At 41.4% G+C, this 25,504-nt stretch overlaps 1 protein-coding gene across 31 annotated transcripts in view; it reads right to left on the reverse strand.

Annotated features, from left to right (window-relative positions):
* NRCAM (neuronal cell adhesion molecule) overlaps positions 1-15,463 on the reverse strand; it is a 151,749-nt gene extending 136,286 nt beyond the window's left edge. For 16 of the 31 annotated variants that reach the window (XM_084514177.1, XM_084514170.1, XM_084514175.1 and 13 more), the window contains exon 1: positions 15,304-15,457. The gene's annotated coding sequence lies outside the window, so the exon portion shown is untranslated. Of the gene's footprint in view, positions 1-15,303 lie in introns of all 31 variants that reach the window. The other 15 variants (XM_084514155.1, XM_084514183.1, XM_084514154.1 and 12 more) reach the window with 2 other exon arrangements.
* Positions 15,464-25,504: the final 10,041 nt, after the last annotated feature.

The raw sequence follows: 25,504 nt of genomic DNA on the forward strand, positions 1-25,504 counted from the left end.
AACTATCACTTATACAATGAAATTAAATTAGAGCCTGGTGTTCTGTTTTGGTGAATTATTCACATCTGTGGGGGGTAGTATGGTAACAGCTTTGGCATCAATAAAGCAGATTAAGCTTTCTAACCTGAAGACCTGCAGTTATAATATTAAGTTTATGCTAACACACCTTACCACACTTGAATTCTGAACAATTATTTGTTTTGTAGCATCAAGTAGTCCCAGTCTGTAGGCAGGTACCCAACCACAATGCACAGCTCACAACTCAGACTAAGACTTTCATGGAGAGCTGACTTCATTCATCTCTCTGTGCTCAGAGGCACATGCTCTGGCTAGGTAAAATCTTCTGCCTGAAGTGCTATAGCTCTCTAAATAGATGCAGCTAAGCACATGAAGTCTACCAGAGCTTTCTAGAAGAACTGGAGAAGTCAGACGTCATGGGGATCCCTACTACTTCTGCGAGAGGCAGGAACAGTCATACCCTGCCCACTTTCTCACAGTCTGGTGGTTAGAGCACATACCTAAGGATGGGAGATCCAACCTCAGGCTCCACATGAGGAGAACTGGTTGAGCAGGGCTCGTGATGATGTACATGAGAACGCAGACCAGGAGAGCATGATCTGGCACACCAGCTCTCTCAGCCCTCCTTTCTTGCATGGGGACTTACAGTGGGTGGAAACGTTAACATGGCACACACTGGGTGCTGCCAGTTCATGCTCCGAGATCAGGAGTGACCAAGACCCTACCAAGGCCAGCAAAACAAAGCAAAACAGAACAAAAAAAGAGAACCAAGATATCTGCCACTTCTTCATTGGGAATCCTAATAACATGGGGGGGGGGAGGGGGGGGGAGGAGGAGGTGAAACTAATACCTCTGAAACACCTTCCCATTGAAGACAACAGACTTGCTCCAAAATGGAAAGACAGATGTATCACTTCTGAAAGTCACCTAGCTTAAACTGTTGCCTCCCACACTGCTCAGCACTGGATCAAATTCACACTGAGACAGATACAATATCATAATGATTCCTTAATGCTTTTAATTAAATACAGATTTTTCATTGGACAGCAGCTAAAAGCAGATGCCTAAGGGAGAAGGATACCTTTATGGCAGTATTTTCCCAGTCTTCATCAACGGAAAGCTCAGAGGTTTACTGCATTTTCTATTGCTTAGTTCTACTGCTACACTGTCCTGATGAAATGTATCTTCACAATTTTTTTTTCCAGAAGCTTTTTCAAGTGGGCATCAAATCCTTTATCTTACTTTTACTATCACATTGTGGTTTAAAACTGTACTGTGTGTAGTGGCAAAACCTATGGAATTTAAGTTATAATTGTGGTAAAATGGATGAAATTCAAGCTTGCATAGAGCCCTAGGTATCAGAACCGTGTCCCTGTGCATCCCAGGGCACTTGCTCACCAGGGTGGACCAAGAGCTGCTCAGAGTCAGCCTGACCTGTGCACTGCCCACCTTCACAGCAAGGACACAGGCTAATGGCTACAGGACCCTCCTGGTGACAACTGTGGACAGCCCCAGAGTTTCCCCAGGCAACTCCTGCTGTGTGCAGACCAACTGAGAGGTGTTGCTCCTATGCCTTAATGCCCAGCTAGCATCCCAGGCTGAAAATGCAACAGACTCCCCAAGGCAGCCAAAACTGCTCCTGGTTACACAGCAGTCCCCTGAATAGGAGCAAGAGAGCTGGGAAGTATTCTGTACAAAGCTTCACATAACCAACAGAAACAGGCCATGCGTGAACAGCAAACACTTTGTATAGTCTCCCCTAATCCTGACGAAGGGGCTCCCACCACCATCCAGTAAAGGACCACTGCACGCTGCTTGAAAGGTTAGGTCCCCCAGATGAGCGTTACCTTACACAGCAGAATCCAGCAACTTACTTTTCCCACCTACTGACTAAACACACAGCTGTCTGACAGTGCAACAACATCAGGAAAGCTATTTGGAGACAAAGGATTACATTGTCTTTTTCAAGGAAAATGCTCAAGTCACTTCCCAGCATTTACAGTTGCATTAAGCCTACATCATTGCCATCTGTATTGCTTCCCTAATGGCTTCCAGATTAACATTTTGGCATAATACCTAAAAATCACAGAATCAACGAGATTGGAAAGGACCTCTGAAGATCATCTAGTCCAACCCCCCTGCCAAACAGGATCACCTAGAGCAAAATATTTGTTTTGTCAAAGTTGCACCAAACTAAATGATAGAAAGTGACCAAAAATCCAATCCAATCTTCAGATTAATCCTAAAGGCACTACTTCCAATTTACATATAAAGCAGACCAGAAAAAGGCCTTATGATTACATGAAAATGTCTTTAAGTAATGACACCAGATGGAGAAAAAAAAAAAAAAAATGCACATTTCTCTCTCTTTTTTTTTTTCCCCCTCAAAATACTTGAGGTTCATTGCATCACCAATGCTCCTGGCAAATATTTTAAAATGCTACCCAGGCAGTACTTCCCAAGTGAAGGCTGCATCTACCACTTACATTACAATTTCTCAGATCAGTCCAAGTCTAGCCAGCTTCACCACTCTTGCTTCAAGAAAAAAAAAAAAAAAAAAAAAAAAAGAAAGAAAGAAAGAAAGAAAAAAAAACACGCTAACCACAACAGACAAGACGGCTTTTTATTTTTATACACAAGGTTAAGTGATTCCAACAGCGTTCCTCAGATATAACCTTTATACTGTGGCTGTCTTGAATTACTAGTGATGGATGGCAGAATACCCTACATGGGGGTTACACCCTGGGAGCCGCTGGGAGCCAAAGCTGAGGTGCAACACAATTGCTTTGTGAAGTGTCATTCCCACCTTCTTTCCCCAACCTTCAGCAGCACAGCTACTTCCCAATTATCCAACGCAATATGTGGTCGGATAATCAAGAAAAAAACAGGGATAATACATGTACACATGCATTACATTACAGAAGAACATTCAGAGCGATGCCAAACAGGTCATACATACCGTTATACTGTTGACTATGAGCCAATGTCTTGAATAACACTGGTCTAAAAATCAGACAATACTGCATAAAAGTAATAACCCACTCTCTGGCCTAAGCTTGCTCACAGGGAAGTCAGTTTGGGCATTTCCACACTTATAGTATGGTTAATACATAACCAGAAAAATGCTCATGTTCCCAAATAAATCAACCCTAATAGAAGCCATACCTTGGAGAATAAACAGAAGTACCTGTAATGGAAAGCCTTTTATTTAAAGCTACAGTGTAATGCTACTTCTAACCTTACAAATTGCAAACAAAACATCAAACCCATTAGCAATTCTCAGGACAGTTAACTGGATGTGTAAGAGAAGCTTCTTCCACCCCCCACTCCAGAATGTAATGAAATAAAGTCAAAACTCATCACCCGTCATCAGATTTTTTATTTGTTAACTGTATTAATAATTTGATTACAGGCAGCAGAATATCATTTGTTCACGATGATGATGATCAAGACAGCGAAGATAATCTGGCCATTCTCCAAACCGTATAATAGTGCCATCTCCCTAAGCCATCTGCGGGATGTTATGTTTGCTTTACAATGTAGTTGTTAGCTTCCTGGTACTGAAGCACTATTCAGACTTCAACTATCTGGGTACAACTCTTCTACTCTACATCCTCAGTAAGGTTAAGGACCTAAAATCCAGCTTCTTTACTGCAAAGAAAATTTTTGACGAGTTAGGTACACTACATGTAATGCTTCTGAAAGTGGAACATGATAACCACATGTTCCTTCAGGATGTTTTTCAAACTCTAGTACAGAACAGTAGAACGACAACATGTGAACATATTTAATAGAGCTAGCTTTTTAAAGAACATTAAAGCCAAGTGCTATAAAACTATACTGCATAGTACTTAATTGTATCCAGGAGCTGTAATCATAAATTACCATCTCATTGTGCCTGGTAGCGTACTAGACAGATAACCATATAGAAATTTGCAAAATCACTTTATATGAAAACTGAAGCCATCATACAGCAAGCAAAGGTTTTGAAATATGCACTTCAAAGTCTGGCTTTCTAATTATATTTAAGTATGTAAGTCTTCTTAAAAGGAACCTTGAAGTTTTGTTTTACAGTTCTGTGCTTACTATTACACAATTGTACTCAAAGTAAGATTTACATACTAATTACTCGCCTATGCCAGAATAAAAGGTAATTAAAACAAAAAATCTATCTTGCGATGGTACAAACAGGGAAAAGAAGACATGGGAACTCAAAAATAATGCTCTTTTGGGTGCTACTTTGAGAATTGCAATTGTTTCTTTCTGGATGCTGCACCAGTCTTTGTTTGAGGATTAGTGTTCAGAAATTTAATTACTTTGGAAAGGTTAAGTTACATTTTGTGTTCTCTCAATAAAGTGATGGGTTATTTTTTCCAGTGATATATAGCATTGAAAAATTAATAAGTGTTACTCATCAGAATGTAACCATTGGTAAAGAGCAATATTTTTTAAAATATATATTAAGTTTCATATTCCAAGTCACATTTCAAGGGAAGGCCAACGCAATATCAAATTAGTTCCCTTTTTATTAATTATCAAACTAAATGAATATTGAAACCGAGGGGAAAAATCTAAACAGATAATTCATTATAAAATGGAAATTCATAGTTCCACTAATCTGAATTGTTTTGAAAAATAAAAAAAAACACTAGTTCAAAATAGTATATTAGTTCACTGTAGTGACTACCGTAAGCTACTCCCTGTAATGACAGAAAATACCCCTCCCTAATGAAAGTAAATATTCAAAAACTTCTGTAGACATGCTTTCAGAAACAGACATCTCATTCCATCCTTCATCATCCAGGATAAATTTGACACAATCTCAGGGATCAGCATTATTCTGCACCTTTAGAGAAAGGGGTGCTTCTATTCAGTTGCAGTTCATTTCAGCATTGTCACAATATCTTAAATACACGTTATACTGAGTTTACAAGACAGACTGCTAAGAGCTTTTATACTTTCTAGCAAAGGTTGTTTTCTTCTTAGTAACCAATATTGTTTTTGTGATCTATTTAACTATTTTCATACATAATTAGGCAACTGAGTCTCATTTCAAGATAATCATCTTTTCCTATTTGAATGCTAAAACAATGTGATTTCGCCCCTCAGTCTGTGTCTGTAACGCACTATTTCCTCCCAATTTCCTTCAGTCTCAAGTTAATATCTATGATTCGTGGTATTTTCTCTAGTTCTGAGCTGTATTTATCATATGCAGCCTTTTTGCAGTGGCACCTCAGAACAGAATACAACAGTCCAGCTCATGAAAAAATGCGCTCCTTCACCTTCCACTACATCTTTCCCTGACTTCTCTTATCCCTTTCTCAGATCATTACCTTGAGACAGAAATCATCTACCATCAAAAACAACTGTTCCTGCTGTCCCTTCCCAACCAGTACTCCTCCATCACCTCTCTAAAGATCTTGGTTTTGCTGAACAAAGCCAGCTCATTGACACTGATATAATTCACCATTGCATGACATCCAGCTACAGAACAGCTGCGATCAGGTATGAGAGGTGGTCAGCCTACAGAACTACACAAAACCACTGGAATAACGTAACTGGCTTGGGAGACCAAGTAATGAGTTACAGACGCAGTCGCCCAGCTTATTACTAGTATTTATCCCCACCTTCTTGGTCTTCATAACCTCTAAGGCTACTTCATAACCTCTTGGGCCTCTACAGCTTGATGAGCTAAAGAAAGATGTGCCAGCTACACACCTGGGAACTACCCATCCCATCTGGCCTTATCTGAGGTGACTCTTCCACTCATACCACACAAACCACCAACTGCAAAATGGTACAAACCCGAGCTGCAAGCTGGAGAGCAAGAGCTCCAACAGCGAATGCCTCCAATGACAGGTCAACAGAAACAACAGCATATATGCTCATAGGAGATAGGTAGTACAAGGTCTCATCTCCTCTCCTGTGAATAGCTATTTGCAAGTAACCAAACAGATCTATTGTTGTTGTTTTGTCCCCCCTCACTTTGCTATTTTCCAAACCTTTTGTTTTCAGGACCTCTTTATCCTCATCTCCTCCATTCCAGTTCATGTCTTTATGTTATCAGTCAAACCTGGAAGCTACATATTAGTTGTGAAACATTTTCTAATTAAAAAATAAAATAATAAAAGGCCAGATATTTATTTACTTTACCTTGCTGTGTGAAACTTTTGTCACAACACTGGTTAACCATAATGGTTAGCTGTAGGTGTGTCTCTCAAACTAATGGGGGGAAAACAAACAGAAATCCTTGGCTGTTAGGGTCATATCTCAGCATTGCAGATGAGAAAAAACAAATGTAACTGTCTACATTATGTAATTAACATAGAGACTAATCTTTCTACTGATGCTAACACTTGCATTAGTCCTGGCAACCACTTCCAGCAGATTACAACTATTGCAGGGGTTCTCACTGATGATGTTCTGTCACTGTATTAAAGGGACCAATAAATAAATAAATAAATAAATAAATAGCCCTTGTAGAGTTATTAAACCACATAACTTTAACGATTTATTGAAAACCCAAATGAAAGAAAAATCAAACAATTATTCAAAGCAACTCAGGTTTGCTTTTGGATGTTGCTAGGCTTCTAGTCTAAAGGTCAAAAGAAAAAGAGAAGCTAGGACACATTAGCCAAGTGAACTATGAAGATGCGAGTCTTATAAATCATGAATTCCAGTGATACTCCTGAGTGTTTGGTGCTGTCAATTCTGCTGGCACATTTCTCTGGATGCTGCGAGAAGCCAACTCCCATGTTTCAATGCCAAGTGGAGGAGAAAGTTGTGAAGAAGTACATAAAACTTCAGATCTAATTTGGGGAAACTCTTCCAGCTCAAGTTTTGAGGATGATATCTGCAGACTATCTTAGGAAGAACCTTTCCAGAAATCCTGCTGTTAAGGGACATGTGAGCGCAGGAAGTGACAGTGGGGAAATCAGGAATCTGGGGCAGCATTTACAGCTATCTTGATGATGCTTCACTCCAGCAATGAGTGGAACCAAGACCCCAGAGAGCAAGGAAAGCTCTTAAGAGTTGCCTCTGAAGAATACTGTGACTTTGGAATCATGGGATAAAAGACCCTTGCTACTTTCCTTATAAAAATGTAGGCAGTTTTTAGAAGAAAATAATTCAGTGAAAAGAAACTATCACTGTAACTTGAGAATGTGCAAGGAGAGGTAAAGGCCAACATATGGCATGCTTTAATTAAGCACCCGCATTCCTAGCAGGGAAACTATATAAAAATGACTGAGCATCACCTTCCACTAAAAAATGCAGTTCAACATTCCTGAAAAAGGCTACCTTTATCGAAGTATTTAATCTTAGACCTATCATGTTAATTTTTTTTCCATAATACTCTCAGAAGCAAATTTACATGCTCTAAAGGACATAAGTGCTGTTAATAATATAAAAAAAAAAAAAAGGGAGTAGGAGAACATGCAAAAGCTAGAGAGATCTTTGTAATAATGTGAAGGTTAATTAAGACAGAATTAAATTATTCTTTAACTGCATGAAGAAAAAACTATCAAGAAAGGGATGGAATTTTCATTTTCAAATGAAGATGGACATGTTCCTGGAAAATGTACTTGAATTAAAGTTACTGGATTCAATGACATGATGAACTGTTCTCCTGGATTCCATTTAATGGATACACAGCCACGGGTCAGTTTTAAGCAGATATATTTCTTTTAATCTTATTCTGACAAAATGTAACATTATTTAACATTTAGTATAGATGCATGGATCTTATTATTTATTCAGTCATTATTCGCCTGTATTTTCACATGCACAGTCTAAGCATTTGTTTTGCACTCAAAACAATATGTCTGCCCTCTGGTGGTCAAGCTCACCTTCCTAACTTCCCCAGATTTTCACTTTTTTCCCCCTCCCAAGTTACACGTGAATTTTATACAATTGCCATATCCAAAGTCTAGCGGGCTGTTTAGCTTTCAGTCACCTTGGGCTTCTTTGCTTTCTAGTTACATAACTGTGTGAATTTCAACTTCAGCACGCAACTTAGAAACAGCACACAACTTAAGATGTTCCTGGCTTTGTCAGCATCTAGAATCAAGTTTAGACAACTTTAAAACACAAACTACAGAAAAATGGAAAACTTACAATGTTTCCCTATAATAACACCTCAAATTTCAATTTTTACTGATACTGTATATTTGGTATTGTCTAGGAGACATTATACCCTGTAATACAATGCAGTGACAGCTATGAGATTCCAAGGTCCATAAATATGTGAAACACTTCTGACAGAAAAGATGGGATATTTAAAAGAGGATTTGCACATTAAGGTGTCAGAATTACACTATATGCTATGTCACAGAAGTTTCCGTATCATGCAAGACCAACATGGACAGAAACATTCAGTTCGGAAGGACAATTCATTGTCTGTCATCCAGTTGTTAACACTCCTCTTCTGACAGATACGTTAATTCATGTGACAGAGGAGCAGTCCTGTAAACTCTTCATTTACACAATATTATATATCCAGCTAAAAGTTAGAGAAGACTTTTCCCAGCTCTAAACCTTTGTCTTCACAGAAGCAGTAGGTGGTATTCTTTCTCCCTCTTTATTCCACGCCTTTAAAGGCATTAGATAAGGTAAAAACCACACATACAATCTTCAAAATACATTTTGTATGGAGAACACAAACCACTGAAATTAGTTTTGTTTGTTGTTTTAGGCACCAAACCAAAACTCTACTCATGAGAAGACAAAAGCAAGTCAAACAATAGATAAGGTACAACCAATTCCAATGTGAAGAGCAGGTTCCTTCACACACCCCCAGACATCCTTATGATATTACTTGGACTGGGTTGTTGTAGGAGTGGTGATTTGTCCTCATCAGCTCCTACAATCCAAACCAAACCTATGCTAGTGCAAATGCCATATTATTTTTGCCTAGAAAGTGACCATGGACTCTCTGCAACTACCCTAAGAACACAATCTCCCCCTTCCACCTTCATTGCCAAGATATGTCCAGTCTTTCAGGGTCTCTGAACTTCAGTGTAGACCAGTAATCATTAAGTAGGGTGGTATACAGAAGTAGGAATCTTCTATATCAGGCAAGAACTCTGTATCCTGTCCAACTTGTCAGATGACAACACTCTGGTCTTCATGACTTACAGACCCGATCACTGCAATGCCGGAATGATTCCCCGCACACCCCAAAGAAAGCCACAACCTCCTCAAGAATTGGTAACCCCAAGACCACACAACACATCATGGTGCAGACACTGGCACTAGATTCCTGCCCTGGCTTTTAGTTTTACTCAGAATTTAACGCACAATCTGTAACTACGCTGCTGTTTTGCCCTGAACTTGTTTAGCAACAGCAAACAAACCTAATCACACTGAAACCATTAAACTGTTGGCAATTGAAAAAGGCTCACCATCCATAGCAAACACAGTTCATCACAGCAGCTGGACCCAGAACACAAAGCTCACTACTCCAAGACAGAAGGAGTCTCAGTTTATCCCATGCTACATGTAAAAAATAAATAAATTTATATATAAATATAAAAACCTCCATTTCTGTTATCTTCTCTTTTAACGTAGATCTCCCTTGCTGGAAACTCATTCAAGTCCTATAACATTTTTAAATAAAGGGAAAGAAAAGGGAAATACATTCCGTTTCCTGAGCTTCCGTAAAAAAAAAATACCATAAGAACAGATTAAAAGCCAGCAAAATAGTTAGCATAGCCTCATCTCATCTCACCTCACCCAAGGCGAGGAACAGATTTTGATAATATGTGGCCATGCAACAAAATTACCAAATTCAGCCAAGCTGAGGAATTAAAAAGAAAAATAAATAAATAAATAAAAAATCTTCCATTTTCAAGAGAAGAGCAGCAACTCAAGGGGGTTAATCTCCTTACATTTAGTTCATCCAGAGACCAAAGCACTGGTCAACAAGCAATGAGGCTGAGAGGAAGAACCCACAGATACCACCTTACTCAAAGTGACACTGACCAAGTCACTAGACCTCATTATCCCACACGAAGAATAGCCCATGCCAAGCCCACCTCTCCCTTACATCCCTTGAAAATTGTGATGAGGAACACATATCAGATATCTCCTGTATTTTCCTGGATATGTGAACAGCAGCAGGGTAGGCAGCCCCACTTTTTAGTCCTTCTAAACACTACCTCTCGAAGTAGAGAAGAGGAGGGTTGTCTATCCTGCTGCAAAGGGAAACTTATGAGCCTACTGGTGAAATTAACTTGAATAATCTTGCATTTATAAATACTCTTGAAAAGCCCTTTTAGTAAGTGACAGGAAATATGGCATACTTAATGTTTTCCTTCAAAACACTTGATTTGATATATTCTAGAAAAAAAGAATCAGCAATACTAAGAAAAAAAAATTCTTAGTTTTCTTCTGTTCCCTTCAAGCAGTTGATTTCCCTGCTTTTGACATGTTCTTCAAAATGCTTCCCTCCCTCTGGATTGTTTGCACTTCCCACCTCACACCTAGGAGCTATCCCCTGCTTCATCCCACACGCTTTTGTGCGCAAGTTGTACGCACGTCCCCTAGCTATTCTGCTGTTGTCTTTCTTCTAAGACTTCCAGAGGATTTCATTCCCAACTCCCTCATTTCTACCACTTCTTTCTGATGCAAAAGCCTGTAATATTTTGTTCTTCATCCTTCTACTCATACAGCACTCCTTCTCATGAATTTCATTCATAATTCATTATCTTCTTCAGCCTCCCGGTTTGCATTTAGTTCATTTCCACTACCCTACAGTACAATATTCAGCTGGAAGACTTCCCTTGGCCAGTATCTATGCACAGGTTGGTCTACTCCATGGTATTATTCTCCGTCTGTAGAACTGTTTCCCAAACACAGGTCTCGTACAACAGTTGGCTTTTGCACTGACTCTCTGCAATGCCTTTGCATACACACGCACAGAGCCCCACAGGTTCGTGGTACTGAAAAAGCAATTCCTTTATATGAGCTCTCAGAATGAAGTTGGACAAATGCAGCAACACTCAAAACAGCAGAAGGGAAGTTAGAAGTGAGACTTACAGTTCAGAAAGACAAAAAATATCCATAATCATGTATAAACACTCACAGCTCCACACTTAGGTAGCAGTCTGTAAGGGAACATGGTATGGTAATACTTGGGTGGCTGTCCAGGAAAGCTTAATTAGTGGCCAAAGACCACCTCACACCACCAGGAAGTCATGGATCATTCCCTTTTCCTCAACCAAGTTGTTAAACAGTAGCAATTACACATTTCAAGCCCCGGGAAATTAAAAGGCCACATATACCTAATGGAGCAGACTAAGCGCTGGGACACCCACGTTCCCACTAGGCGTCATCTAAAGTCAGCAGTCTCACACACAAGGATTTACAGAATTTGGAGACTACATCAATACTAATTCTGTCCGCTCTAATTGACCATTTAGACAGCCAGCTCCTTTCTAATGCGTCTGTTCTTTAAAGTTATCACGTCCTTATAAGTTGAACTGGCCCTTTTTCCTTGCTTGGCTATTTTTGTGCATCTGAGATGCTCTGCATGAAATGCTGCTTTTTATATAAAGTTTTGTTGCTTAAAGTAGAATGGGGGTACTGTGAGCTCTTACAGAAACATTTTATAATTCAAGCTGTTATGCTTCCATACTAAAAAGTTAACAAGGGGAAAGCTGTAATCACATTATGAATCGAGCCGTTTCAAAACCGAAACAGTGTAGGAAAACAGTGTATTCACAAAATGAATAGTAAGATACATTTATCCTGATTCATACAGCAAAACAAAAAAAAAAAAAAAAAAAAGCCTCTTACACCAGTTAATAGAGGATCCAGATGAACATTTCTGTACTTATTCAACATTTACTAGAAGGGAGAAGCTAGAGAGCAATCCAGAGAAGTATTTGCAATGCAATTAGGCTAGACAAGCAAGCCTGAATGTATGCCAGCTGCAGGGGCCTGCCCTTAACTCACAATCAAATGTCTAGTGTGTTGCACACTGTCTAGCATCAGCATCTCCGGTATTAAAAGTCTCATCAGATATGGACTTGTTTACTGAGCATCTTAATCAGGCTCTGAGCACATACCTAGCTGCACCTTCTACCAGTCCATACGCCAGTCCATCACCGTCCGTCAGTTTCAGCTTCCACAGATAGGAAAATCTCCGTTCAAACAAGCGCGTTCGGCTCTCAAACTAAGCTATCATTCACATTTCAATATGAGACTTGAATTCCTTTTCAGTATTCTTCAACTTTGACCCAGCTCTACCCCCTCCTTCACTGAAAAGGGCAAAGACAACAGCCCAGCAAGTGGGACAGGCAAAACAGACCTCCTTTGTTCACTTTTTTCCTTCCAGTTTTCTATTGAGGTAAATAACTGAAAGCTCAGCCAGCCTTCAGTAGCTCAGAAGAAAGCAATATAGCCAGCTTGCAACTATGTTTTCCTGCTTAATGGGCACTATGACAAAACTTAGGGCTCATCACATTAACCTTAGTAAGGAAGATGAACTCTTATGAATATTGTCTGTTAAATAAAAATATTACGGGAATTTGGAAAATGCATGAAGTTACAGTATCTTTAATACTAAACTGAATAGGCAATAAACACACATACTAATTTAAAATGCAACAAATTATCACTGTGGAGAAAGTATAACTGAATTTTTTGAATGCTATCAGCCCACTCAGGAAGGCAAAATCAAATTCATTGCATATTGCCCAGCAGACAACCTCCTACATCATTCCCTCAGCTTACATTACTGAGATGTACTGTCTCTGTATGGCTTCCCATTTTACCAGCTCTCTTCACGAAGCATAACAGAATTAACATACTCAGTGAAAACTGAATAGCACATTCAGTTTATTGTACTCTTCAGATATAATGGAAGGTAAATAATTACAGTTCAAGGTGATTTGGGACAACTGAATAAAACTAGAGAGAACAGCAATTTCACAGCTGCAAATTACAGATTTGTTTTTTAGGCTGACTGAGCCATCTGAGCTGTGCAGCACTCTGTTAACAAAATCTCAAACCCCGAATATACTCAGTATGTTTTATATCCAGATACTATGGAGATGCATTTCACTCAAGCAAACAAGAAAGAGGAGACTCGTATTACATTTTCCTGACTTGAAATCGGAATCCTCAAACCAATAAAAGCCATCAATTAGAGCCACGCTTCATTAACTCCAAGAAACTGTAATTCGGTTACTAATGCTTCTGCTGTCACCTCTTTGAGCAGCAGAGAAAAAGACCAGAGCACAAGAAGCTATTAGTAGATATGAGTAAATATCCACTGGATTTGTAATTTCATTTCATGCCTGACAATAAAGACCATTTTAGGAAGTTGGATTTACAGGCTAGAATCCTTCCTCACAAATAAGCTCTGTGGTATATATGATAAATATTATGCTTTTGGTGAAAAGATGAAGAATGATAACTAAGGATCAGATTCTGGTGATCCCATTCACCAGAAGCATTATTACTTTTGAGTATTTTTACCGTGACCAATAAGACTAATTACAGAACTGAGACACTAATACAAGTATAATTAATTGTGGATTTATTCTGTGAGTTGTGAAGAGGGTTTTAGCTCCATCATTAAGACCAGCTGGTACACACAGACACATCATCTAATACTGACACACAGCTGTACAGTTTTCCTTGAGCTAAATCTCCTTTGCACAATCCAGAACACACATTCATTCAATGGATTCTGAGTTCTGTCAACATCAAGCCACTTGCTGTTGTGTTGTTGTTTTTTTTTGTCGTCGTTTGGTTTTACATTCAGCATTCTGAGAACATACTTTCCCACCTCTACACTGATACAGTCTGACAACTAATTTTAAACACCCAGGAGAATTTCAAAGTGCTTCTAAATGCAGATAAATGACTTCTCCACAGACTTTGTTAGCAAGTTCTTTAGCAACTCTGGTGCCTTCCTTTGCAGTTTATGTTAAAAAACACAGCCATCACCCAAAGAAAAGCCTGAAGTGTATACGTACAAGAGTTATCAGATTACACAAATACTGAAAATACACAGCTTTATAATTAGCAGGTCCTTTAAGTCAGCATATAACACTGTAGTTTCTCTTTCCAGCTGACATCCCTTGCCAAAAATACCTGCCAGGTGCATGCTTTAGCACATAGACTGCTCTACAACTCAACCTGAAGCCCAGATGCCTTCTGATGTTGCACAGTGACCTACTCAATGCACAGCCCCATGCATTGATGAGCCCTACACTAACACATTGATTATGCTAAATCGTGGAATACATTGAAATGATAAATATTGCACCTGTTAGAGCCAATGAAGTTGGTTTTTTTTTCAGGTTTCATCCACGTTTCCCATAGCACATCTAGTCAGAATGTACTTTAATATTCAGAAACAGTGAAACAAATGGACAGGGCACGTTAAAGACAAAAGGAAAGCCAAGCAGTTAACACCGGCTTCTCGAGTGGGAAGGAGGCTGGGTTGAACAAAGAGCGAGGAGGTGCACATTTAGGGATAGAGGAACTCCTTATTCCGACCTGCAGACCCCACCGTAGGGTCACAGATCGCATCTCCCGTTATTTTACCCAGCCAGACGCCAGCTAAGGGGCAGCGCTCCTGTTGCCAGGTGCCTGCACCGGACAGCCCCAGCGCCGGGGCTGCCGCACTCCCCTCGCCAACTTCCCAGGCTGGGCACCCCGGCAGCAGGCAGCGCACACACCCGGTTTTGGGGCGTTTCAGCCTCGGAAACTGAGGCACCCACGCCAAAAGTTTACCCTATTGGGGCTTTTTCAGCGAAAAACCGAGGGGCACTGGCAGCTCGAGGCTTTCATTGCCATTTTCTGCGCCGGCTGGCAGCGGGCGGCGGCAGCGCAGCCCCCGGCCCCTCGCCTCCCCCCCGGCTCGCCGCAGCCAGGTGCGGGGCCGCGCGCACGGCGGGGCCGCGCACGGGCGCGGGGGCGAGCCCGGGCGGCCGCTGCGGCTCCGCTTCAGCACAGACAGCTCCCGGCCGGCGGCCGTGCGCGAAATGGCGACCTGCCGGCACCGGCACGGCACGGGATGGGATGCGATGGGATGGACCCGGCGGAGGGACGATGCCGGCGCCCCTCCGCGACGCCACCCGCACCTGCGGCCACCAACAAAGCCCCGCGGCCACCGCCGCTGTCGCCGCGTCCCCGGCAGGTGCCTCCCTCCCCGCGGGCAGCCCCCGGCTCCGTCCCCGCCGCAGCGCCGGGAGAGGCGGCGGCACCCCCGGCGGCTCCCTCGCCCGCCGTCGGTTCACCGGCCGTCGGGACGGGCAGCCCGGTACTCACGGGAAGCCGCGGCCCCTCCGCGCGGGGACAGGGGTCGTGCTGGACCCCCTCCTTCTCCTCTTCTTCCTCCTCCTCCACCGGCTGCCCGGCGAGAAGAGCGGCGGTGGCAGCGGCAGCAGGCGCGCTCCCGCGCCTATCACCTCCCCGCGCCCCCGCCCCCGCCGTACCGCGGGGCGCGCTCCCGCGGAGGGAGGGGGGAGGGGGAGGAGCGCGCTTGCGCGCGGTGGGGGCGGGGCCGCGGCGGGGCTGGCCGCGGAGCGGGTCCCTCGCACCTGAGGCGGCGGGCGGCGGCCGCCATCTTGGGCGCCGGCTGCCCGTGGGTGGGCGGCGGTGGGGCTGTGGTGCCGGTGGCCGTTGTCACAGCCCGGCAGTGCCCCTCTGAAGGGGCTGTTTTGGCTAATTCCCAAGCTAAAGAACATAAAGTGTCGTTTGATGCTCGAGAAAACCCTCTCGGGCTCGGTAGTGCTGCCCCATGTGCGTTTCACAGGGTTCCTGCAGGAATTTGGGCGCCTGGGTGCGGTTGGTTAAGGAGAGGCTGTGTGAGGCTGCTTGGAGATGAGTCTCTTGGGGACTGTCCCACATCAGCCTTCCCTTGGCCAAGCATTACACACCTACACCTTGGCTTCCCCTTCACATCCTGCCCTTCATTTCATGTGCAAAGTCAGACGGCTTTTAAATACCGCTCTGAGGCTTCTGTAGGCTCAGTGCTGCTCAAAATTAATCAAAGTCTGCATTTAACACCTAAATGTGATTATCTGCCACTGCTGGACTTGCTATCAGCCATTTTAGGGGTACCCTTTTGTGCAAGGTGGCGACTTTGATAGCGGTTAATTCTTTATTATGCGCTCTGGGAAGCAGCCCTCAAGGTGAACTCCGCGGTGATAACTTAATAGTGCGAAACGCAATGCCCAAGCTAAGCAAAAAGCCCTTATCCTGCATCTCCACAGAAATACAATTTCAACTCTGGCAAGTTAAAGCTGAACAGCTGACCCACTGGAAAACAACACTCTGGATGAATAACAGATTCTATAAATGATATAGCACATGCATATAAATATCCAAGGGATAAACAGTAACTCAGGCACTACTGCTTCAGACTTTGGAGATATTCAAGCTCCTATCAATCTGATGCCAGGATATTATTGTTTGAGACCTGAATATGTAAAGAAGATTAGATAGATGTGAAGAAAATCCTTTTTATAAAGAGAGGGAAGTAAGTGCTTGAATTTACTGTCTAGCCCTAAATGTTCTTTTTGTTTGCTTACATTTATTCTTACTGTTAAATTATCATATTCACAACTAATTTATTCAACCTTAAATACAAAAAAAATATATATGTTTTAAGTAAACATTATGCAATGTGTAAACAGAGCCTAAAATACTAGGATATTGCCTTACTTTGCTTCCAAGGTGCTGTGTTTCATAAGGAGAATATGTAACCAGTCCTGGCTTTGAGAAGATGTGGGCATAAAATGCTGAGAAGCGTGGTTTCTTATACAGCTGTCTTTTTGCATCCTTGCCAGATTCCCAGGGGAACATGGCGAGTCAAACCTTCAGGAGGTGTACTGAGGAACTTCAGGGGAAACAACTTGAGTTGAAAGTGTATTTTATTTTAAATATAGAAGCTAAGATCCAGTTCGTATTTGGATGATGGAGAGCACCTATGTTGGTTTTTATAAGCACAAACCAACTGGACTATGGCATACCACTTGCTGCAAGTTAGACCACAGAAACCAAATAAATAAAGAAATATCACTGTTGCAAGGGAGAAAACAACTCTACACTGATGTATGATGAAGCTGAAATGTTGCACCTGTAATGATTACACACTTATGATTCCCCATAGAATTTGAACTCCATATTTTTTATATTACTGAGATAAACAAATACATACATTCAGTGGCATAAGCCATAACTTTCTAAATGGTGGCATAGATATGATTATCAGCAAACAAGTAAATTCAAAGGTTTATGCAACCTACTGCAGAGCTAGGAGCTATTTCTTCTGGCGACAGCATCTACTGCTGTGGACCAGTGCCATCAATACTGGCAGTAGCACCAAGCAAAAAAGAAACAGGTGGGCTTGTTCCATAAAAATGCAAGCAAAAGTTGTGTGGCTGAAGAAATATTACATTTAAGAGTCATTCTCTGCTGCCTTGCATCATCTCTGGAGTCATCACACTACTTCTTGTAGCATTTCTCCTTAGTTTGCCTGCTGCAATTATATTCATGAATGAGCATTTCCAAAGTAGTCTGATGTTACATTAATAACAACCTTGATTCATTTAGCTTTCTACCCTGTATTACAAAACCTCTGTATTACAAAACATCTGCTGAGTTTGTTGTAGTCTCTGATTAGGGAAACAACGATCGGGTGCATGACACAGTCATTTAATCAATACACAAAACAGATACACATACACATGGTTGCAGTACCGTGACACAGGAAAAGCTATCAAAAACTTGTCTGAGGGAGCTGTTAGGCATGATCTGGACATTTGCAAAGTGTTTTTAGGAAGAAGATAGCAACTCAAATATTCAGAGGGCTGGTAGAGTGGAGGAGACTATAGCGTTAGCTGAAAAGAATTCTTTGACATTTTGTTCTTAGACCAGACCTTTTAAAGGGATATGGAAAGACATCTTGCGTTGTTCATCTCACCTAACTTTAGATGTCTACTATGTCAGTGTCTGCATCTGAGCTAGTCACTCTCTCAACTGAGCATAAAGGGAACTAGAAATAGACGCTTCTAGCGGATGATTCATCTAACCTATTTTAGATGTCTACGCTAGGATGAGCTGAGCTGCATCCTAGAAATGCCTCTTTCTCTCCATTGACTGTAACTGGACCAGCGGGTGTCTCGTTCGGCTGTGAATGTCTACATTTCAAGAGTCTACATTTACTAAGCTGAATGCCACCCATGGGATTCTAACTTGAGTTCTGCCACTGTTCCACTTGGTCTTAGGTTTTACAATGGTGAATGGAGCGCAGTGTGGCACATCAAGTACTTTACACAAAGTAAAGCGGAGAAAAATACCTGATGGAATGTATTGAAAGTCAGGAAAATGTAGGCTAATCTTGTTCAGTAGATTATGGGGCCTTCCCAGTTGTATATTGAATGGCTTTTGAAATGATTCTAATATATTTATTGGCATTTCAGGTTTCTTTCAGAGGACCTTCTTATACCGTAATAGTAAAATAAATACACTTACTGCTGGACAAATACTTTACTTTTTGGAAGCTAGTGCTTCTTTACTATTGTAGCATAAAATGTGAATATTTCTAAGCAGAAAAGAGACCAAAGACAACATCAAAAGGTTAAGCAAAGATGTCTAATGTTAAAAGCTGTGCTGCTTGGTATATGGTAACAAAATCAGCCTTCATGGAGGATGTGTTTTGATGTAAAGTATGTTGAGAACTAGGCTAGCAAGAGAATCATACAGAGAAGACATTGCACAATAGTGTACTGATATGTTGTCAAGAATTGAAAAATAATACTTCAATTTAGGCTTCAGAACTATTTTCTCAGAAGACGATTCATGACTACAAATTGTACTGCCCTGCCTGATACATAAGCTATCATTTAGTCTTCTCTCACAAGAAATGCAGAGTTCTTCTAGCACCTAGGAAGGTCAGCAGGCTAAGTAAAGACCTGGTTATTGACAACCATACCAAAATGCTGTGTTTTTAATCTTGCCTTTTTAGGACTTCAGATATTCCAAGCTGCTGTGAAAATTCACTGCTGCCAAGCTGGTGCCAGAAATTCACAGGGCTGAAACTTTCTTCAGCAATTTGATGTTTGAATGCAAAATGGAAGGAGAGGATCACGTTCTTTGAGGAGCAGATGGAGAGAAGGAGCTGCCAGTGCTATCACCTGTCCCATCTTCCATTAGCTTGATCTTTACAGTGCTGAGGAATGAAGCAGGAAGTCTAGGTTCAGTTGTCGCCATTGCTGCATTTCTCACACACCCTGGACAGTTGTAATTACAGGATGGTATTACCACCTTGGTTTAGTGCGCAGCTTAATCAATCAGATGGAAGTGCTTTGAAAATGCTTAACAGAGGAATTCAGGGTTGTGAAAAAGAGAGGTGAACACCCAAAAATGCCAAAATATGCAGACCACAGTACTTTTTTGGCCATGCTCAAAAGATGATCTCATGGGACATAAAGGACCTTTGGAACTTGTCAGGAACTTGAGAGAGAAAGGATTACATAAAAAACATATTTAATGTGATCTGTAGCTTTCTACAGAAACTACAGCCATTTTTGACAGCTGTATGATGAAATGGCAACAGGATGAAATGGCTTAAATCAATGGGAATTGGATATTGATTTCAACTGAATTAATTTTAACTGGCATATAAACAAAGGGAGGAAGTCCTTCACACAACAGACTAAGCTTTATGAAAACACCAAACATGGTTTTAGTGAATGACGGGTGTTCCCATTTTTCCATTAGAAGAGATTGGCTGAGCCTGTGAAAAATCTCTTACAAGCCTAATTCATGGTGCACGATTCTTGAAAAGCTGCTTCCACAAAGATCAAAAGTCTACAGACACCAGGCAGCTTATCCAAGGGACTTCCAAAGGGCTGAATACTAAGCAGCTCCGTGTTCAAAACCAGGAGCTTAGAGTTAAGCTTGACCTTGTGATTTAACCTGTTCCATCCTTCTGCTAGATGTCTCACGGATTCAGAGAGTTCACTGGGGAGTTCTCCACTGTGGAAATGAACTAGGAGTCAATTCCAAGATTCTAGAAAATGGTTAATACCAACTATTAGAACTATAGCTATAGCTGCTCTAATGAAACTTGATTCTAATCCACCAAATGTTCACGCGCTTTATTTTGCATATACGTAATATGAATAAACTTAATGATTCGTGCGCACACACAAACATGTATTTAAGCTTTCCCAGGTGGCAAAGGCTGCTGGTGCAAGGCTGGTGAAAGAGTAAGGTCTGCTCCATTTCGCAACACATTAATATGAATTTTGATCACATGTAGTAAGGCTTAGAACGAAGGAAAAGGTTTTGCCTGGGAAACTGAAAAGAAAGAGGGAAAATCTTCAGTGAAAAATTACATCAATTAAGTCTTTTTGAAGTTATCATTTAGTCTTGAACTAGAAAAATGCCCAAATAGCTTTTCTAGTCTTGCTTTCTTAAGATACACCTTGTTCTTTAAGTCTTTTGGATCTTCTGAGGATGAGATTGCTTTTAAATTACAAACACACTGTTGCCCTAAAGACTTATGTTTGGATTCCTTGAAGCAACTTAAGTGAGAAAATCTCTGGATAAATTTGCTGGCTCTATGAGGTTCCCAGAGGAGAGGCATCAATGAATTGCAGTTCATGGTCCTTGTAGCTTTCTGAAAGCAGATGACAGTGAATAATCAGCATTATTTTTTTCTGAATAACCAAACATATTTGAAAGATTTTCTTTCATTGGTCATCAGATCAGGAAAGCTGTTTAGTTTTAAAGGTCCAGAAAACTATAATTACTTGGACTCTCACTTCTCACTTTGTGTTTGTTAGTCCAAAATACAAAAGGAAAAATAAAAAAATCTGCTCCTGATGATGTGCTGTTCACACAGGCCAAGCACCCAGTATAGGTGGAGAAGCAGCACCTGCACAGCCCATCACCTCAGTACCAATCTCAACTGTAATGCTGTGAGTGTTCTCAGCTGTAACTGGGAGTAAGGTTGGTTAATAATTCATAGGGCCTGTCATAGTCTAAGCAAATGGTGTTTAGAAGATGTGATGATCCTCACTAACGCTAATTGCGATTGCTAATCACAAGCCTGTTGGGATGCCTGGAAGAGGAGGTAAGGTCCCCCAGAATGTTCTGGTGAAGAGCAATTGTATTAACCTCCAGGTAGGAGCTAGGAATTTAGAAGAGTTCAAGGAACCAGACAGATGAATTACTTTGAAGGACACAAAAAAAAATTTACTCAAAATATTTAACATGGAACACAACAAATGCATTAAATCCAATGCATTCAAGCATCACAAGAAGTATATACACATTTAACAAAGGAAAAGGGTTTTAAAATGAAAAGATGCTGAGATGTTCAGAATGCTGACAGGTCACATCTTGGTAGAAATAACTCTATCCCTGCTTTGGAAATTAAGTTGAGGTGCAGTGAGGCTGCAAAGGTCCTGTTGCATGTGCAATTGGGCACCTCAGCATAAACAGGAGGAATATGTTTCTTTCATCCTCTCATTCCTCACAGAAAGTTACACTAATACATAACTAGCAAGCACAGCTATTTAATTCTACAATTCTGTCATTAGCAGATGAGCTTCTGGCCTGTATTTTTATATTTTGCTTGATCATTTTCAGTTTATGATACCAGCATAGCACTTCTTGGTAAAACAACCAAATGCTATGTCCTCTGCTGCTTGATCTCCCCTAGACCCCTGCCCTTTGCAGCACAGTCTCTGAGCTTCTTTATTTTCCATTCTTTTCTGGGAAGAGCACTTTCCTTTCACTAACTGAAAGAAAATGACACAATTTCTGAGAAGAATACTGGAAGTGAGTCTTCTCTGTCTCTTTATTTATGAGAGAGACAAGAAGAGCTAGTATCACATACAGCAATTACCGTGAAGTTTGGGTATCTCCCAGCTATGTGCTGCTTCTCACTAAAATAAATGAAAAACCTTACTTAATGACATGTGATCCTTGGTGTTCACACTTTCCTCCCACTGGAAATGAGCCCTTTTCCAGTGCGTGTTTCTAAGATTGTCAGTCTTTCATTCTATAACTACCTGTGCTCCTTCCAAAGTGCTTGGGCAGGACTTCAGCTTGAAGGATAATCATTCACCTCCTCTGGTGCCTGCTCACCTGCTTGCTGTGATGCGGACTGCTTCTGGACTCCAGCAGGTTCCTCAGCTCAGGGTTCCCTTGAATATTTTGAAGACTTGCAGAAAGAGATGACTGTAGTTACCAGCTCTATGCTCTCAGATCAGATGGTTGAAGTAACAGAGCATAGACTATGCAATATTTGGGCACCAACAGTGATGTCAAGAAATGTTCTTGGTTTACCCGAACTCTCTAATACCACATGGATTTTTCACTTCCTTGATAATAAATTCAGAGTGGGAGCAAGCCTAAAAAGGTAAAAAATGCAATTTGTTGGTCCTTGGTGCTGTAAATCCCAACTGGTTACAAGCAATATGGCCCAGGCTGGCACTACCTTCCATTGGTCTGGCAGGGGACTCGGCAGCTAGAAGGCAAGGTGGGTCCACCAACCTTTGGAGAGGTGATGGAAACCTCTGGATCTATGGCACCAGCTCCCTGGCTTCTTCATCTAACACAGTCCCTAGAATGGAGCCAGGAGAATGCCTGTACTCCTTACTTTTAACTGGGTAAGGAATACATACAGGATTGGTCTATATGTGTGCACACACCTCTTCACTATTTTCCACTACCATGTATCACAGAAACGAGTTTAAGTCTGAGTCTCCTGGGCTGTTTAGATATGCTACATAACCATTTCATTTAGCACATTCAATAATAATTTCCGTATTTAATATATGAATATCTGCAATCAATACACAAATGAAATTGTGGCTTACTGTTTCAGCCAGTGCTTTCAAGCCAAATAGATTCATGTCATCTAGGTTTCTGTTCAGAAACTTCCTGTATATATTACCTGTCATATCAAAGGTGTTTTTTTTTTGTTGTTTGTTTGTTTGTTTTCTGCTGATCTTTCCTTATTTTCTGAAGTTATTTTTTATTGTGATTAGGGAGAAACCTTTTACCACATCCAAAAGCAATCCCATGGCACAATCAATGATCTATTCTTTTAGCAATGTAATAATGATTTTCTCAGTTCTCCAGTCGTCTGTTGTTCTGAGAAGCATTTGAGCTCAGCTCAAAGTTTTAGAAATGCTGTACTGACATTCTTGAGCAGGAAAGACAAGGCTAGTGCTTTTTGTTGTTGTTGTTGTAACACTTTTATCATTCTTCATTCTATGGCACAAATTCAAGAAGTGACATGAAGAGAGCTATCTTAGTACACTCTTGTCCAGAAATAAACAGAGAAATGGATGAGCACAAAGGCTGTTCTATAAGCCATTTAACTGTTGTCTATAACAGCGGCATTAGGTTTCAAAATTAGGCATGTGGTCATTAATGAAAGTGCTTTAAAATACACAGCATTAGAGGTACGGCAATGTCAGAGGTCAAACCAGACATCCCCTGGAGCAAAGCTAAAGAAAATAAATAAATAAATAAATAAATAAATAAATAAATAAATAAATAGGAGCTCTTCAGAATGGGGAACAGAAAAAAAATATATATATATCTTTCATGGAAATGAGAAAGGGAAGAGCTTGAAGCAGAAATCTAGTAGGAACTCATACAGAAATGCTATTATACATTTTGTCCCTATGGGAGTAAACCTACACCCTGATTCACAACCAATATTGTTCTGGACCTTCAAAGCAAGACGTGAGCGCACCTTCAACAAGGCAAGATGATTTGTCTGAGCAATCCCATGAGATCCCAGACACCTTCGCAGAGATGAGGAGGAGCAGATGCGGCTGAGTGCACAGCTGACTACTTGCCACCATGTGCCATGACATCTTGTTTTCGTAATGATAGAGACACATACGTCAAGATTAGATGCACAGATCTGACACACAGACCTGCATAGAAGCTCAGAGATGTAAGATACTCGCAGTGAACCTTCTGTGATCTGATTTTGTGACCTTCACAAAATGAAGAAAAGTCTGCAGAAAAGAGGCTAACACTACAATACAGACTAGCAGGTATTGTTTAATGCAAGCTAAATGAAGGCTGCAGTGCTGTATCTCTATAAAGCTATTTGAGCATGTCTGCATCTGATTAGAAAATGAGCAATATTCAGTCGTTTTCCAATCTGCTGTTTACTGTTGTGGAGAAGGAATTTATGAGATGCAGTGTGTTTGCTTTTACAAATATAGTCTGACAAGATGACTTACCTTCTGAAGAAACTCTTTATTCTTGTTTTGTTTTAGGGAACTGGGGAGGACAAGCTGTCCAGGAACTGTGACGATAAACAAAGTACGTACTTCTTAGCTGCATTTTAGAAAGCTCTAAGAGCACCTAATTAGAAGTTCTGTTTGCTGCTTCGTGCAGGCTCTATCTGCTTTGCAGTTTCAGAGTCCTTCTCTGCAATGAGGAGCACAAGTTGTCTTCTCTTAGCACGCCTCTGGCAGCACCCATAAACAGACTTGTGGTTCTGGAGAATGACCCAGCTGATGTGCTGGGACCATGCTCTCCACAGAATAGGACTTTTACACCACCTTGCAGGTCATCTCCTCTTGTGGTCCACAGTGCTTTGAGACTGCCAGCACATATTCCATGCTACCACCTCTATGGTGCATGCTTTTGCCCACACAGATAGTCCCTCTCTGCAAAAGCATGGCAACACAGGCACATTTTGTGACCAGTTATATTTTTCCACTACTAAGGGGACAGTGCCCTCTCATGCTATAGAAAATTTAGTTACGTTTGGAATAGCAGCCGGCTTATCCCCATGTCACTCCCATGTCATACAAGGAGCTTGTTGGTTGAGCAGAGCAGCACCATGCTTCTCTTTTGGCTTGCTCAGGGGACACACTCTCCTCCTCAGCACACCTGAAAACATACTCTAACATCCCCCAGCCCAACGCTAAATCTAGCTGGGGAACTTTGCTATCTCGTTGTAGAGTATGTATCTCCAGGGCAGAAGGTTGGCACGGGAGTCTTTTACTCCTGAACTGCCCAGGACAGAAAGCAGAAGGCTCATCACCAGCTCCATGCAAAGTAACTTTCTGCTCATTTGCCCTACATCTCAGCTGGGCGTTTGATGCCAAGGGATGAGCTCTGTTAGGGGTGCTCCTGGTAGAATAAGGTTACCAGGACAAGGTACCTACTGCCAGCTGGAGGTTAATTTGTTCTGGGGACTCTGCACTCCTGAAGTGCTTTTGTAATGGAGAACTGACCATGGGGACCGTCTGCAGAGGGATCTCTTGACACTGCCAGTCTTTCGCATTGCCTTTAAAGTTTGGCAGTCTAAGCTGCACCAGAAACCAGACATTTCAAACTAGCTTGGGGACCTGAGAAATTGTCCTTTCTGGTACTTTTAGTGGCTTTTAGCTGCCTCTGGGCTGTTACAAGGGTTCTGACCACGGAGTATTGTTTTCTGAGGCCTGGCTGCAAAAGCTGCTTCTTCACAAGT

The sequence above is a fragment of the Aythya ferina genome (genome assembly GCF_964211825.1).
Source record: "Aythya ferina genome assembly, chromosome: 1".
NCBI lineage: Eukaryota > Metazoa > Chordata > Aves > Anseriformes > Anatidae > Aythya > Aythya ferina.